Source organism: Oxyura jamaicensis, chromosome 12 (assembly GCF_011077185.1).
Source record: "Oxyura jamaicensis isolate SHBP4307 breed ruddy duck chromosome 12, BPBGC_Ojam_1.0, whole genome shotgun sequence".
Classification (NCBI taxonomy): Eukaryota; Metazoa; Chordata; class Aves; order Anseriformes; family Anatidae; genus Oxyura; species Oxyura jamaicensis.
The window spans coordinates 9,210,933-9,227,824 of NC_048904.1; the positions used below are offsets into that span (position 1 = coordinate 9,210,933).

The 16,892-nt window shown below is 53.4% G+C and overlaps 1 protein-coding gene across 1 annotated transcript in view; it reads right to left on the reverse strand.

The window, feature by feature from the left end:
- The window catches only part of DNAH1 (dynein axonemal heavy chain 1), an 88,637-nt gene extending 88,066 nt beyond the window's left edge, over positions 1–571 (reverse strand). Inside the window, exon 1 of the mRNA XM_035337570.1 lies at positions 561–571. The gene's annotated coding sequence lies outside the window, so the exon portion shown is untranslated. The remainder of the gene's footprint in view (positions 1–560) is intronic.
- Positions 572–16,892: the final 16,321 nt, after the last annotated feature.

The window sequence follows — 16,892 nt, forward strand, 5'->3', positions numbered from 1 at the left end:
TGTCTATCACAAAAAGCCCTGGGACTAGTCTTGCATTTCATGCTCTTGAATTTCAACTTTTTTCCTTGAGTTTCCTGCTCAAGGTTGTCTGCTGCTTTCTGCCAGATCTCCCCTTATCCTCTGCATTCAAAGTGCCTCCCTCTTTGGCGTCATCAGCCAGCTTAGCCTAAGCACCTCCACTGCTTATGACAACATCATTCATGAAGAGAATAAACAAGATATATCCCTGGATTGATTCTAGAGAGACTCCAGTGGTGAACTCTGTCTAGCCCACTACCCCTTCCTTCCCGAGGTATGTCTTCTGTACCTGTCTTCTATTTCTTATATCATCTTCAGTTTAACTAGTAATTTCCCTCTTACTGCACAGAGCAGAATTTGCTGCATTTGTCTAGAAATTTTTCTGGATAAAAGAATTAGTTACCAGAGGTGAGCCGGCAGTCTCAGTTAAATGCTACCTGTGGCATGCCTAGCCAGAGTTTATCTGTGTTCCCTCTAGCTGCTTAACCATTTTGGTCTGCAAGTTTTGCTGTAAAGCTTTGCATGCTCCCAACCCATCCTACAACCCTCCCATCCCCAAAAGAGTTAAAAAATAATAATAATAAAAAAAAAATTACATTTACAAACTTCAATGTGGTTCTTTCTCTTCCATGACAGCTTCTGCCTCTGAAAACCTCGCCACCAAACCTGCAGTCTGACACTTTTACTTGGAATCTGCAAGCTTGTGCTGAGCTCAGCACATCCAAATATCTGACTTTTGTCTGTCATTTTGTTATACTGTTCTGTCTCTATACTGTCATTCTCCATCTTGCGTATTGACCCTGCAACCAGCACTATTGTTTCCTGCACACTGGCTGGGGGTCATGTCCCAAGCATCTTTGCTGCCCAATGCACCTACTGTTTTGAATTCCCCATGGTGATACCTGAACTATCTTTCTTCTGTCTAATACCCTTTGTAAGATTTATCTCAGCATGGCTTGCCATGTTATCCCTACTGCTTCCAGGCCTTTAGCACATCATTTCTCTTGTCGCCAGAAGTGGTAGGGGAGGACATGGATCCAGATAGAATGGGAGGTCCTGCAGCTGAACTCCTCATACCAACACAAAGCCATCTCACCCCAAATCCAGCCATCAGCTGGGGTTCAGGGAGCTTTAATGCTTCACATTAGCTTAGCTAAATGACATGCAAGGGCAGTAAGTATTCCCTCTTCTGCTGGTCCATGGGCGTTGGGTGACAGATGTTCCCACCACAATCCAAGTTGGTCAGAAGCCACTTGGATGCTCTCTGAGCAGTAGGGACCGTGCTGGAACTGGAACTCACCAGTGTTTATTTGGAAGTAAAATAATAAAGCATGCGCTGATTAATTTCCCAAACCCTTGCTCTCAAGCTACTAAAGAAACAGACTTTCCCCATTCAATTGAACCCACCGGGGCTCTGGGAGCAGGGTCAAAGGGGTACATCGGGCATATGTAGACAGCGAGGGGGACGGGTGGGCTCCATGCGTTGCAGAGCAGGCTGGGGCGAGTGCATGTCGTGGGGCAGGAAGGTGGGACGGGGCCCCGCGGAGGCTCAATGCCATGCTGTAACCTTTGCAGGGGCAGCTTTGGGTGGTCGCTTTGCTCCCTGGGGTGTCGCCAACACTGCAGGGCCTGGTTCTCCACAGAGTGCGAGGGCTGGGTTCTCCACAGAGTGCCGCCACCAGCCCTCCCAGCCCAAGGCCTGTGCGGAACTGCAGTCTCCCTTACCCTCTCTCCAAAGCCTCCGTCTTGCAGTGGAAATAAATTGCCTCAGATTCCTGCAACTCAGGCAGAAAACCCGGGCCCCTTGCTGATAAAACCAGGCGGCCTGGACAGCGTTGCCGTGGCAACCAGCACTTTCTTCCCCATCCTTTTGTTGGGCCTCGGACCCGGACTTTTGTACCCAGCCGTAATGGGGCCAGGCTCTTGGGATGTTTACGGGGTGAGGTGAGAGGAATTTCATTCAGTCGCGCCGTGCTTGGCCCGTCTCCTTCCGCAGGCCGAGCGAGGAATGTTATTGACCGGGGCCCCATGCAGCGACGGAGGCACTGAAGAAAGCACTTCAGACTTTCGGGCAAAGAAAAGAAATTCCTGCCCTCCCTCATGCAAACATCCCCCACCCCCCAAAAAGCTCCTTTTGTTTCCTTATTTCTCTTTTTTGTCGTCGCTTCCCCCCTTGCCCACTCGTGCTTCCAGCTGCTCTCCTCGGGCACAGGCAGAACCCCCCAGCTGCCCCATGCGCCTGCCCACACCACACTGTGGGATGCTCCCGGCTCCTTGCCAGCAAAGCAAAGGGTCTGCAAGAGCAGCAACGCTTTGCTCTGGGGCTGGGGTAGCAGCCACCACAACGTGAGGATGGGCCAAGGCAGGGGCAGGACCCCTGTCCACAGTAGGACCCCGCTACTTCGTAGGCTGTGAAGGGTTAAGCCCATCGGGTCCAGCTGCCTGCTGAGAGGACAAAAGGCTGCCCCCAGATCCAATATTGAAGCTCCCAGGGACACCGCTGAGGAATTCCCATTAGCTTGTGTTTGTGGAAAGCCTTCCATCAAATGCCGACGGCAGACAGTTTGCTTTTCTTCTGCCAGGCACCAGCAGAGCTGCAGCACCCTCCTGGCCCGGGAGAGGAGCCACACGGGTGCCGTGAGTCGTGCCTTTACAGAGGGCAAAGGCAAACCCTTTGTCTTGTCCCCCTGTGCTGCTGAGCAGCTCCAGCAGCAGCAAAAAGCCCCCTGAGAAACTTTTTAGCAGACATGGGCTGGTCAGTGTAACTCATTGCAGAGGAGTTGAAACCCTCAGCATGGCTCTCTTCCTGTCCTCCAGGCCTCGTAACGTCTTAGGAGAAGGCAAACAAGTACTGGGTTTGGGTAAAAAGACTTTGAAGACCTGTTGGTGGCATTTCCAATGTCCCCAACAGCACTCTGTTCCATTTTTTTTTGTGTTCTAAGCAGGGAGATGGAGGCGATTTTCCTTGCAGTGAGCCCTGGTGAGTGAGCTGTGAGCGGGGTTTCTCCAGTTCTGCTGAGATGAACAGAAAGCAGAGCCCAGGTCACCATCGTCTGACTGGTCAAGGACCTGTGGAGCAGTGCTGTGGGGCTGGGCACCATCACGGGGCTCCTCTCTCCAGCTTTCTGGCGGCAGCAGAGGGTCTGCAACTCACAGCAGCCACTGGGAGCATTACGGCTTCTGAGAGGTGCTAGTGGCAGCTTTCCTTCACCCCCGAACAGGTCTGCTTGGTTTTGTTCTCTCCCAGCTGCGTTACCTGGTGTCTAATGAGAGGGAAGCTCCAATGTCACAGCCTTGCCCTTCAGCTGGCACTGAAAGCAAATGGAGGAAAAAGACTCGGACACCTGTGTTCATAGCACTCATCTTTGGGACTCCTGCTCTTCCATCACATCTAATTAAAAACAAAACAAAACAAACAAACAAACAAAAATAACAAACAAACATAAAACCCCAACCCCCCAAACAGCCAATGGATTCAAAAAGTAATTAGTGAGCAGGGCAGGGGAGAGGAGAGGCAGCATAGACAAGGGAGGACCACAGACACCTTCTCCTGGGACTATAGCCAAAGAAAACCAAAGCCCAGGGCAAGCACAATTGGCTCTTGGCAAAGGACTGTTGTGCTGGCACCATTTCAATGCTGTTTGCCTTGAAGGCATGAAAACCCATCTATAAAGTATGCTGGGAACCAAGTGGAAACAAAACACACACCAGCCATGAATAATGGGGCAAATGTGTCAATGCAAACAGAAACACGCTGCAGCCTTTCCCTTAGTCCACTCTTGGCAAACTCTTTCTGAAAGCTGCTATTAAGGTGAGCCCTCCTGGGTCACAGTCAAACGGAGTATGTCCACAGACGTAATCAGGTTACCCAAGGATTTAGTTTCCAAGTGCTGGCCCCCTTTCAAAAGGTTGCCAGAGCTGCAAATTCCATCATGGGAACTCAAGTGCTGACAAATGGCTTCTGAGCAACCCCTGAGATTGAAGCCACGCTGAAAAGGTCCCTTTTCTTGCACTCCTAGGAGTGCTAGCGTCCATGTTTCTCAGGTTTCCACCCCTGAAGAAGAACTCAGGGCAGGTTAGAGAAAGCAGGTTCAGGTGTCTGGATCTCTACTAAGAAGTGAGGATTGAATGAGAAGAAATGGGGAGTGAATTTTGGAGAGGCCATCGCTGATGGCACAGGGCTCTTGTAGGTCTGGGGGAGGCATGAGCAGCTCAGGAGGAAAAGCAAGGGCTGAGGCAGTGATTCTTAAGGCACAAAAGAGAAGACAACAAGGTATTATGGTAGGGAAGGTTTTGAGACACAGGGGAAACTAGCATAGTGTGTCATCGAGCAAGTGGCTCTCCAAACTTCTCTGTAGCAGCACTGGCCAGGATAATAATATAGAGAAAGATGCCAGCTTCCCTTTTCGTCCACACACCTAGGCAGGGAGGGTCCCCAGTGATTCAGGCTCCGTCTGATGTCTGGGAACACAGATGGCTGGAAATGTGTAAAAAGCAGGTGCTCCAGAATGTCACCACAAACCCAGAAATTTTTGGCAACATCCTGCACTGCTTACTCAAAGTGATGCCCCAAAAGCTTCCCTCCTCCATGTACTGCGATAGAGATGAGGATGACACATGGCTGTCCAGCTGGCTTGGCTGGGCAGGCTGAAGTTTTGCTAGTCATGGCAGAGTGTCTTCCTTTAAAAGCAAGTCTAGAAACTCTCGTTCAGTGAGCAGGAGGTAGAGCACAGATGTCCTTTTTCCACCCCATTGTCTTCCACAGTGTAGCTATGGCAAATGTTTCTCTCTCCTAGGACAGCACGTAATGCAGGGATGTGCACTGGGCTGCTGCCCCGCAAACCTCCACCGTAGGTCTGCTCTCCGGAGACCTTTCCAAACTCGATCAGATGTTGAAGGTGCTGGTGTCAAGCCAAGATTTCTAGCCAGCTCCCACCTGTGGGATTGGGATGGCACCTGTCACTTGACAGATGCTTGTCCAAGCATCCCACGGTCCAGTTAGGAACCAAGAGAGGGGACTGATCTTTAGAAACATGGGCCATCTGATCTCAGACTTTCTCTTAGAAAGGGGCTGCAGAGAAAGGGAGATGTATCTCCCCCCAGGACATGTGTTTGAACAGGGGGAGACTTGCCTTGTGTGGCAGACCCTCTCTCTCCTGATGCTAGGAAGAGCCTATGTGATGAGTTCAGCTCCAGGCTTCTAAACCAGCAGAACCAGCAGAAATCACAGGAGGTGTTTTTCACTCACAGTGACTAGCTGAAATTTGCTCATTCATGTTCCTGAAAACGTCAAAGGGGAAGTTGATCCCAGGTCTTCCAGCCCCAGGTTACATCCCCAGGGAGAGGAAGCCAAGTGGCGGCTGCTCTTGGGACCTACACCATCAAGGCAAGACTGTCACAGCCCTGTGGATCAGACCCTCTCCAGACCCCAGCCCTTTTAGCTATCTCATGGACTACTCCTCAAGGAAACCTTTGTGAGGAGGTGGGATTAGCAGCTTTGTTTCTGAGAGGGGTCTGCGAAGTGGCGATGTCCCAATGAGGAGGGCGTGCTGCAGGGACTGGGGCAGCAGGGATCTGTATGCCCAAAGTGTCACACAGGCAGCTAAACTCTGTCTTGATGTCCCTGTACTGCCACACTGCCTCCATCGCTCACTGCATCCACCCTCGTCTTGAAGAAAATGATTTTCTTTCTCCGTAGCCTGCGGCAGCCTTCAGCAGGGTCTGCATGAGGTCTCAGTGAGGGAGATGTGGTGCAGTGACATCAAGAGATGCCTGTCTTCAAAGGAAAAGCTGTCTTCAACAGCGGCTAAATGCTGAACTTCTCAATTTTGGAAGTGGAAATCGTGGCTGGCTGGGACAAAAGCTGTTCCACTGATGTCTCATCAAGCCAATGCAGGCTTAACCTGTCAGGCAAAACAAGAAGCAGTTGAAACAGAGTACCAGTTAATAGGCTGTAGGACATACAAAGCACCAGGAAACCCATTTTTCTCCGACCGCCCACATCCCATACTGAAGTAGCCATTATTTATTTATTTATTTCAGCTTTGTGTTGGTGGCAACAAAAGCAAGTCCCTTCTGCAACACATTTGAATGAGAAAAATGAGATACAGTAGAGGCACATGGGCAGGCTGGTCTTATCAGAAAGGCTGGTGTAGAGGGAGTGGTAAGAAAACCAGTGTGGTACCAATATCGTGCTAAATCATGGGGTGTCAGGGATGTCTCAGATTGACACATGAAGCTGGGACAGGGATGTCATTGCATTGCTTCTTGCTTTAGCTCATGTTTTTCTGTGCAATAGGGTTCTGATAAGGCATTAGCTGGGATGCTGATCCCCCTCTGGAGGACAAGCTATGGGCAGCCCCTCTGCATCCACCATGCCCAGGAGTCTCCAAAACAGGAGCAGGTGCAGGGTACAAGACAGTTCTTCACGTGGCTCGCCGAAGATGTTACATGCAGCCAGAGCTAAGCCATCTGCAACTCTGATGAAGTCCATTGGGTTGTCTCTGGTTTCAAATATAAGGTACAGAAAACCCCTGGATGATCTGTAAGTCAGAGACTTTGGCACAAAATTATTTCCTTGGGATCATTTCTAGCAGAGAGAGAGATTTTATCAGAAGTTCCCTTTTATAAAACAATCCATATCCTTGATTTTCAGATCAATGTAAGAAAAATATCTATTAAATGGTTTTCTACCAGCGTTACAGGGTGCTCCGAGCTGACAGGAGATGACTTGATAACAGCAGCTCTGCACTCCAAGTGCAGGTGTCTCTGGCTCAGCCTGTTGGGCAGAAATGCTGCTTGCGGGGGGCAGAGCAGCTTCCCCCCCTCCCAGGTGTGCGTCCTTGTTGCAGTGGGTGACATGATACATAAGGGCGTCAGGTCTACAGGCAAATTTTCGCTATCGCTGTTAATGAACTTGGGTTGTCTCCCTGCAGTAAGGAAGAAAAAAAGAAAATAGCTGAATACATTCCTAGATTTGCTTTTCTGTCTGAAGAACAGAGATAAAAACATATGGGAGATCAAACAAATGAAAAATGCATCGAGACGAAGCAGAAGCGGTGTCAGCTTTCCAGCAGATGACACACTTGGAGTTTAGAGACCACAACTTTTATTTCCATTCCCCTGGGATATTCCAGCACATCGTCTTCAAGCTGGCTTTCTCATTCAGCAGCAGCCGGGTCCTGACTGCTTGCGTGGACTCCAAAATCATAAGAGATTAGTGTTAATAAAGGCAACAAATCCTCCCTTCTCACTTTATTTTAAGAACAGCCTTGCGCTGGAGATGACACGTTGCTTCGCTTCTACGACCATCCATCAAGAGCAGTTCATCACAGCCTCTGATACACCCCATTATTTCAGCTGCACACTTCCATCGCCTCAAAATCAGCAGCTGATGATACACAGAGAGCTGCAATAAATGTTTATGGCCATGCTCCTGTGTCTCCTCAGCCTTTAATTTCGACGGTTTTATGTTGATCAGCATGTTGAACAGCAGCCCGTTTGCATCATTACTGCTGTATGCAAACAGCTTGTGCTGGGGACCAGCTCCAGCTCCGCCGCCGCGCTGATCTTTGCTTGTTAGGGGTGTTTGCAGATACGATCTTATAACTCACAGAAACAAATGGTTTCCTCCAGCCTCGAGCTAGCATCCTCTGCTGTACAAAGAGCGTACATTATGTATATATTTATGTGGAGATAAATGCCCTGGGTGGATTTTATTAAAACACTTACCCACCTCAGTGCTTCTGGGCAAGTTCACAGCTGAAGCACATCATCAGTTTAGGAGCTCTGCACTGGCTGTGGAAGCCAGCAATTAAACATTCCCCTAAACCAGCAAGAGGCTGTTCTTCTGCCAGCTCCCTCCTTTGCCCATGGAGCAGGTAGATGAAGCGCCCAAAGCTGCTGGTCGGTGGGCACTCCCCTACCTGGAGCACTGCAACAGAGTGAAGATACTGCCCTGGAGGTGAGGACCTGCTTATGCAAGGTGTGTTGTAGACACCTATATCCACCGCTGTTTTGGACCCAGAAGGTCCAGCTGTGAAGTTGTGGTGTGGATTTTGGGGCAACGGTCTGTGCAAGGAGTTTGAGGCAGAGCTGAGCTTGGATGTCTCAGGTCCTTATCCAAAGCCATCCCAGGATGAACTGAGATCCCGGTACTGGCTATGGCTCATGTCCCACTGCTAACGGGGCCGGGTATCCTCAGGTAAACTTCCATCCAAGATCCAGAAGCTGAACTACTGGAGCACCATGATGGGCACACTGAAGGAGAGCCTTTCGCAGACCCGCACAGTGGGCATGTTGGAGGACACCATTTCACAGTTCTCTGTATGCAACTGCCTGCATGGAGACAGCAGCTCAGAAGCCCAGAGCGACTGCAAAAGCCACAGGGTGGGATCTGGAGGCATTTCCAGGTTGCTCAGGACCAAGAAAGCGCAGAAGCCCTTATGGTGAGGAGGAGGCAAAAGCCATGTCTCCAGGTTTGCAGATGACACCAAAGGGAAGTGTGGCTGGAGGGGACAGGTGCTGTTTCCAGCCCCTTGCTGGATGGCCCCTGTGTGACAAAGGCACATGGTTTCTTGAAAGATGCCCCAAAAGCGGAGGCATCACTGCACGGGTGGCACGAGCAGAAGCCCTGCCTGGAGGTGTAGCAGGTAAGTGCAGGTGGACCTGTTCTCTCCACACCGGGCTCAGGGCTACAGAGCGAAGGCAAATGTTGCCGGTGATGGACAAGGGAGGAAAGAGTGGCTTCCCTCTGCTGCGGCTCATTGTGGGCATGCCTGCAGAGGAAGACACAGCCCACGGAGCTCGGCTAAAGCCCACCGCGGGAGGAAAGCGAAGGAGCAGGACGAAGGCTCAGGAAGTGGCACAGGCTCTGCAAAAGGGCAGCAAGGAAGAAGAGATGGGGCTCTGCTTGCTATAAAGATTAAGTTCACAGCTCGGTTGTCACCAGGGGAAGGGGAAGGGGGGGGCTTCCTGGGAGAGGGATGGAGCCGGCAAGCGCGGGTCGTTAGCCTTCTGCTCACATCGGCGGGGGAAAGCGGTTTCATTTGCTGGCCTGATTGGACTGATGAGATTTCCATATTCTTCATTAAGGGGCTGCCAGTGAACGCGGCTGGCCTGCCATTTCCCATTACTCACAGCCTATCCATTATGCAAAAGGAGAAGGGGAGAGGGACGAGACAGGGAGCCCAGATAGCAGCTGCAACAATCCTGCCAGCATCTGCACCAGGCTCCACTGTAGAAGATGCTCAGCGCAAGCTGCTGGCTCCCTCGCCTGCCCTACCCCTGCTTCTGGGGGCTCTCCAGAAGCTCCAGGGGTTGCAGCTTTTTAACAACCTCCTCCATCCCTCCCCATCTGTCGCCGGGGATACAAACCACTGTGGGGGCCTGTGTCGGGTCATTTGATGAGGCTGCAGGTGGGCTGAAGGCAGAGGGGTGCGAAGGATGGATGCCCGGGCCCCATGTGCCCAGAGGGAACGCACACTTGGGGATATCAGGGAAATTGTCACTCAACCCCAGTAATGAAGAGGGTTTTGTTGGACCTGTTGGTGCCCTGTAGCTTTAGCTTGCACTTTAGAGCAAAGATGCCCTGTTCAGCCAGCACACTGTCTGCTTTACCCATTATTTTTTCCCAGCCTTCCTATAAAATGGGTATGCTGGGGTCAAACAAGGGAAGGATTTGGAGGTGGATGGAGCCTTGCAAAATGCCCTGTGCCAGCACCTTCTCCGGCACCTCTGCACTACCCAGACCAGGCTTTTCACCCAGAGAGCCCCTGCCCAGGCACCTGCTCTGCTGCTGAGCCCAGGGCTGCACCCACCCCCAGCCCCACCACCCTGGGTGCGCCCTGCTCCGCATCCTCTCTGTGCAGGGTTCCTTGGAGCTGTTCTTGCCCTGTTCCCACCCCAGCCTACAGCAGTGCTGGGGAGGGCTGTGGGGAGGCTGGAAACGGGGACAGACCACTCATGCCTGACCTCAGCTGTCACCCACAGGCAATTATCTCCGCACAGCGAGGTAGCATCGGGGATGCTCCTGCCCTGCCTCCCCTCCAGCCCCCTTTTTCCCCTTCCTGCTTGGCAGGGCAGGGGAGGCAGCAGCGACTTTGCACCGGCCTGAACATACAGGCAGCCCCCGGATGCTCCTCGGCATCAGTTACGGATGGGCTCTGCACAGCTCCTGCCTCACTGGCCCTGATTCATGGTGGGGCTGGGGCACGCTGCCAAAAGCAGATGCCCAAGCATCCCCTCCTGGGCCATATTTCATGGGGTTATTTCTGAGTCTTGCCTCTCTGCAGGCTCAGGGCTGAGTGGGGAGGATGCAAAGCGCGCAGACACTGGAAGGAGCTGGAGCGTGTGGCAAGGGATGCTCTCCATTCATTAGCAAGGATGACCTCCGCGAAAAATTGCCTGCTCTTTGTCACATCTTCATCCCTGCAGCATCTCTGCGGGCACAGGCGGAGCAGCTCTAATTGCTCCCTGGTGTTGGGAGCAGTGATCAGAGCCTCTTCTCGCCGTCTCCTGCTTTCTTCTCTCCCTCCTTCCCCCTCCTCCTGCCTTCCCTCTTTCTTTTGCTGGCACCAACACGAGCGGCACGCTCAGCTGTCTCCACTGCTTCTTCCCTGCCTGTATCTCCCTTCAAATGCCTTCACAGATCCCGATGACCTGCTGTCCACTGCTTCTGGTGATGTGAAAAGTGTCCTCATCCCTCCCGTGCACGCAGGAGGAACCACACCAACAGGGCTGCCCCCCAGCTGAGCCTTGGCTTTGGGGTGGGAGACCTATGCTGGGGGCTGCGGGGAGGGGAGGGTTAATTGGCCACCTTTGGGTGCTGCTGTTAGGTGCTCGTTAGCTCGTGGGCACCCAACACCTTCCCTGCTGGCCGCGCTCCAGCCTGGCAGAGGAAGCTGCTGAGCAAATGCAATTACAGCAAACAACAGCCACGCACACAAGCGCTGCAATCCACACCTGGCACTAATTAACTTAATTAGCCCTTAATGAGCTACACTGGTCGGAAGGCCTATTTTTACTTAATTATCCCCTAATGTGCTTGGCAGAAAGTGGGGGCCCTGATGGATGGAGAGGTTTTGCCTGGTTTCCTCTGCTCTGGCAGGGTGCTGCATCATCCATCCTGATGCTGGTGAGCGGGGCTGCTGTGTGTGGGGTGGCAGGGACCCCAGCCTCCCTACTGAGGCTGAATGTGGGGGTACAGGGAGGAAGAGGAGGGGGCAGAGAGGATGGAAATGGTGATGTAGGGCTTGGCTGGGGTTTTGTGCTCCTTGGGACCTGGCAAAGGTTACTCCTGCTGGATGGTCAGCCCTGGGGAACGTGGGGATGTTTGCTTCTTGTCCCTGTTGGTCTCCTCCACCCTGCCCCTCCACACCTGTGGCTCCTGGCCTTCCATCCCCTCCCTGGGTTCTGGGGAAGTGGAAGAGGCAGGGAGCTGGGTGGGGAGCAGGAGGACACGGCAGCCAGTGGAGGAGGCCTCTGCAGCACCCGGTGTCGGTGGCTGCAGCCCCCTGCCAGGGCAGCGCCTTCCTCCCAGCGCTTTGAGTGCTCCCGTCTTGGGGCTCAGAGCTCTGCTGCCCCCAGAGCTCTCGTAGCATTCCCAGTGCCAGCTGAGGACAAGCTGGCTTTGTGCCCAGGGTGCTATCCCTTTGGTGGGACGATGTCCCTGTATCAATGCTCTTTTAACAGGGGTTTTATTTTGAACTTCTTCCTCTTCCAGCTCTTGCTGCCCACAGCTCAGAGAAGCGGGCTGCACTTGGAGAGGCAGCGCTTCCCTGCCTGCATCTCTCCAGCCTGCCCCGATGGACACCTTCATGTCCCTTTAGTGGGTCTAGGTGGCTCTGGGTGATGAAATTTGCCTTTTCTGGGTGTTAAAGGACTTCACTAGCTGCAGGAGAAGCCCAGGTTGGGCTTGTTAAAAGGTGGCTTTGGGGGGATTTGTCCTTATCTGGAATTGAATTCCCTCTGTTCCCCCCAGCAGCATGGATCAGGAGCACGCTCATTGAAGCGTGCCACGTGTGTGACAGTGTGCCCAGGTGGAGGTGACGGTGTCAAGCAGGGGGGGCTGGCAGAGGGACACTCATGTTCCTGGGGGGCATGGGACAAGGGTCCTGTCCCTGGGGTGCCCTGTCCCACCCTATCATTCTGCCCCCACGCCCTCTGGGTGACTGAGCCCAGATGGCAAGCCCTGAGTGCCACAGTGTCAGTGGCACCAGCGCCTTGGGCACCCGGACACTTGTCCTCGTGGCTTTACTGGGACAAGGTGACTTCTCAGCAGGTGGAACCACCACCCGGCTGCCCTTGAGGATGAGGGAGCACCAGGAGCCGGAGGCTGCCTGCAGCCACCATCCCCTGCCTCCTGCCGCAGCCGGCTGAGTGCGGAGCCAAAGCCACCAAGAGGCGCAGACCTCCTGGTGATGCTTCCAGCCGTTCCCCAAGCCGTACCTGTTATTTTATGATTTTATTGCATTTTGATTTTGCTGCAGGGCATGGGACTGTGTGTGGAGCTGACACAGGTGTTTCCAAAGACATCCGTGCGTGGAGCCCTGCCGGGTGCTCCCAGGGCTGGGACCACGCTCTCCTCCGGTGTCCCCTGGAGGGAAAGCACCATGGCAGGGCGCAGCATCCCCCAGCACGGGCTTTGTGTTTATTTTCTAATCCCTCATTTGAAATGGATATGGGAGGGGGGGAGAAAGATAAATTAGCCCCATTCTTCTGGGAAGAATAAAGCGACCCTGCAAGACGAGGTATTGTTGGTGAGGGGAGAAAATGCTAATTTCTCCTTTCCTCCACCAAACGCCAGAGCAAAAAATGCAAATAGCACTGGCAGAGGGCTGCAGATAAAAGTCTGGGTGTCTGCGTGTGCGCACGCAGATGGGTTTGAGCGCTGCGATAAGCTGGCAAACAAGGTAATTAAAATAATTAAAATGCTAAACAAAGGGGAGGATGGAGCCGAGTCGTACAAAGGGCTGGGAGGAGTGCAAACCCAGGCAAATTCACACTGGCTTGGCAAATCTCACTGGTTTAAAGCAAACTAGCCCCAAAGCAGGCATGGAAATGACTATTTCAAAGTCTGCCTTTTATTAACAATATCTATTTGATTTGGAGGAAAAAAAAAAAAAAAAAGCTTGAAATTAGGTTGTTGTTGCTGTTGTTCCAGGTCAAGGAAAACATTTTGTTTGACCTAAGCAAAGTTTTATTGAGAGGAGAGCCGGGGCTGGAGCTGCCAAGCTCCTGCTTCCTGTCGCAAGCAGCGTTGGCATGTGGGACCGCTGGTGTCAGGAGTGGGGACCCACGCAGGACGGTGGAAGCTGCTCCCTTGGTGGCAGTCTGTCCCTGCCCTGGCTTTGCTTTTGTGCTGCAGCTTCAGCCTTCACAGCCACCTGCTGTCATCCCGGGCTTGGCACAAGCGGCAGTGCCACCCAGGGTGCTTGTGTCCCCAGGCTTGTCCCTCCTCAGCCAGCACACAACAAGTGGGTAATGTGCGATGGGGGATGACCCTGTAGGGCTGTCCCCCCGAGGTGAGCAGGGACCAGCAGTGTACCTGCTGGGCTCCCCCCTGTGCACCGTGCAAGGTGCAACGGGGCCATCCCTGCCCCACGCTGGGTTTGGGAGCCCCCTGGGGTTGCTCCTGCTTTGAAGCCGTGGCTCCATCCCCACAGCCAGCCCTCTCCAGAGCTGTGAGCAGAAGCTGTGGAAGGTGCAGCAAAGCAGATGCAGGGGTCGGACCCCTGCCCAGCACCCTGCTGCGAGGCAGCCGGGCTGGGGAAGCAGCACAGCTCCTGGCAGCCTGCCTGGCGGCCGGCTCCCGTGCATGCCGCGGTTTGAAGCTTGCAGACAGCTATTTAACACAAACAGCCAAGCTGTTAGCTTTTCCCTTAGGGCCACCATCCCTTTCGCTTCTCAAATGCCAAATTACAGCCTACGTTTAATTTCAATGCCACAGGGAGACGGATGTCAGGGGAAGGGCAGCTCTGGTTAAAATTAGCTGCGCTGAATGAGCAGCCAGAGATGGGGAGGTGGGCTGCAGCGAGCCTCTGAATGCTGGGGGTCTCTCCAGGGACAGCAGGAAAGCAAGGTCTGGCAGAGCCAGGGCTGCTCCATCTGCAGTGTCCCCACGTCCTGCAGGGACACCAGCCCTGTCTGGGGACATCCCACAGAGGGATTTACAGCACGGGTGGCACAGAGTCCTAGGCAGAGGCAATGCATTAAGTGTGGTTTTAGCAATCAGCTGCTTTTTTTTTTTTTTTCTTTCTTTGACCAAATGGCAGCTCATCTCAAAATGGGGAGTTTTAGCCCAAGGATTTTAATGAAAACAATAGGTTTTTGCCCCCCCCACCCCATAGCAGTGCTCATGGACCACAGGTGAAAGCCAGCTTTGTGGAGCTGGCTCCAGCAAGGTCACCACGTTAACCTGCCTTTTCAGATGGACGTTCTAGGATTGTTCTTTCCTGATCATAGATGCGTTTTATTCTCCCACTTCTGTAGCCTCTTTATTGAAGAAAAAGCTGGGTCGTTGCTGAGCGTGCACCAGCCCCCACGCCTCCACCAGACCAGCACCAAGCTACTGCGGCCCCGCGCCGCAATGCAAAGCGCTGAAATTGTGGGCAACGCGTTTATGGGGAAAAGCGGTGACAGGCAGGAAAAAAGAGAGCAAGCACATAATTGCAGGCTTTCACTGACAGCAAAACAACTCATAATAATCACTAAATACAAGGAGCGCATGGAGAACAGTCTTCCCCAAAAAGAAACAAACAACCTTTATTTTTTATTATTATTTTTTTTTCAGCCACTGAATCCCTGTGGAGAAGGGGTGCAGGGTGCAGGGGCAGCATGGGGAAGGTGTCCAAGGAGGTCCCCGGTGGCTGGGGTGGTGATGTGGGGTGATGGAGGAGGACAGGCAGGAGGTGGCTGGCCAGCACCGTGGGCACTGAGGACTTGTTGGGATGCTCAATGATCGTGGGGAATTTAAAAAGGAGTGTGAATTCCTGGGTGGCTTTCTCCTTGCAATCCACCCCCGAAGTGTTCCAGGTGCGGGGCAGGGAACGTGGCTGCAGGGCAGCTCCTGCTCATCCCTGCCCGGGGTGCACGTCCCCATCAGGTGGGTGCTCCTGCATGGCACGGGTGTGCCACATCCCCCAGGCTCTCAGCCCCGCGCTGCTCCCGGTACTCCCAGGGCTGTCACGGCTCCACCACTCGCAGTGGCCGGGGCAGTGGTGATGCTGCTGCAGCTGTGGCCAGTCCCCTCCTGATATTGGGGTCCAATAGAGCCCTGTTCATTATTCTGATAGGTTAATTAAGTAAATAATGAGCTAAACAATGCTTTGGGGGGTATGTGGAAAGGCAGCGAGGGGCAGGATGTGGCCAGTGGGTCAGAGCCTGCTCGGGGAGTGGCACAGTCCTCGCGAACAGCTTTTCCCTGCTGCGACCAAAACGCGCTTTGCCTTTTAATTTTGCCTTTCTAGTTTTCAAACAGGTGAGGAAGCGGCGGTAGAGGAAGGGGGGCACAGACGGGAAGGGCTCTGGCGAGCCGCAGGGAACCCGCATCAACATGCACAGCGTCGTGCCGATGCTGAGCATCCCAGCAGTGGCTGGACGGCATCGTGCTCACCGAGACGAGCTGCCGCGGGGACAGGTGGCAGAGCCACCCCCCAAAAGCAGCAAGGAAGGGTCAGCCCCCTCCCCACCCCACACCCAGGGATCCTCCTGGCTGTGTATTCCCCCCCGCACAGGCAGATGTTTCCCAGGAAGGTCTCAGCTCAACGCAGCTCCAGTCCTGCTCCGTTGTAATCCTCAGGGAGGGGATGGGGACGCTGTGGCCACCCCGGCTGCCACGTCCCCTTGCCTCAAGTGGGGGACAACAGGAGACCACAGAGCCCAGTTGGGGCTGGCACAAACGCTCAGCACCAGCGGTGCCGCTCGCCTGCCCGCTCTGCGAATCTGGCTCATCCTGTGGCTCCAACTAATGTGACTTGCATGTGTAATTTATTTTTAAAAGGGGTTTCTTGCTTTCTCTCTCCCCATGCTGCCTGCTGGCTGCTCCTGGATTTTCCAAGCAGAGGGAAGGGGAGAGGGGTATGAATAAAATATCATCGTGACAGCTTTTATATATATACATGAACCTGCTCCGCCAGGCTGCAAGCTTCATTTTTAAATAAGAAGCTCGATTCAGTTCCCAGGAGGCCGGGAGAACGCGCCGGGCTTTTAAGAGAAGGGCCCAAAACAGAGGCGCATTTTCCTCTCCCATCACATCAGACCGGAGCTGGGTTAATTACGCCTCTCTGTCCTGATTTAAGCATGGGAGCTTATTCAATACAACTGTTCCTTTATTAATGAATTGCAACCCAATTTTAACTGGAGGAAGCTGGCAAAGAGGAGAGAGGAGGGGGAAAAAAAAAAAAGAGGGAACCTTTTTGCCAGCGTGCTCTGCTTGCTGCTGCTCTGCATTTACATAACTTCAAAGTGATGCATTTTTTAAGCCAACCTATTTTTTGGTGTGGCTGCACCATATGTGCAGATACAGGTCCGGCTGGGTGTGCTGCCTGTGCTGGTGTCACCGTGGGCGCCCAGTCCTCCCAGGCTGGCACCCACGGCCCCGTGGGGCCAGGACACGGCTCCTGGTGGCCATGTGGGCGCTTGCCGCCGCTGTGTCTCACCGGGGGCTTAAAGCTGGGCGAGTTGCTCAGCATCCCAGTGTTTTTTCCTCCTGCTTGGACGGCATCCTGGGCCCTGCTCATCCCCAGCTGGGAGCAAGGGACGATCCCCACAGAGGAACTGGTGCTGGCCCCGCACTGGCCCACTCCTGATGGATATTCATGAGCAGAGAGTTCGCTGATCAAAATCCTGTTTTCCTTTATAATGTATCTGGTTAA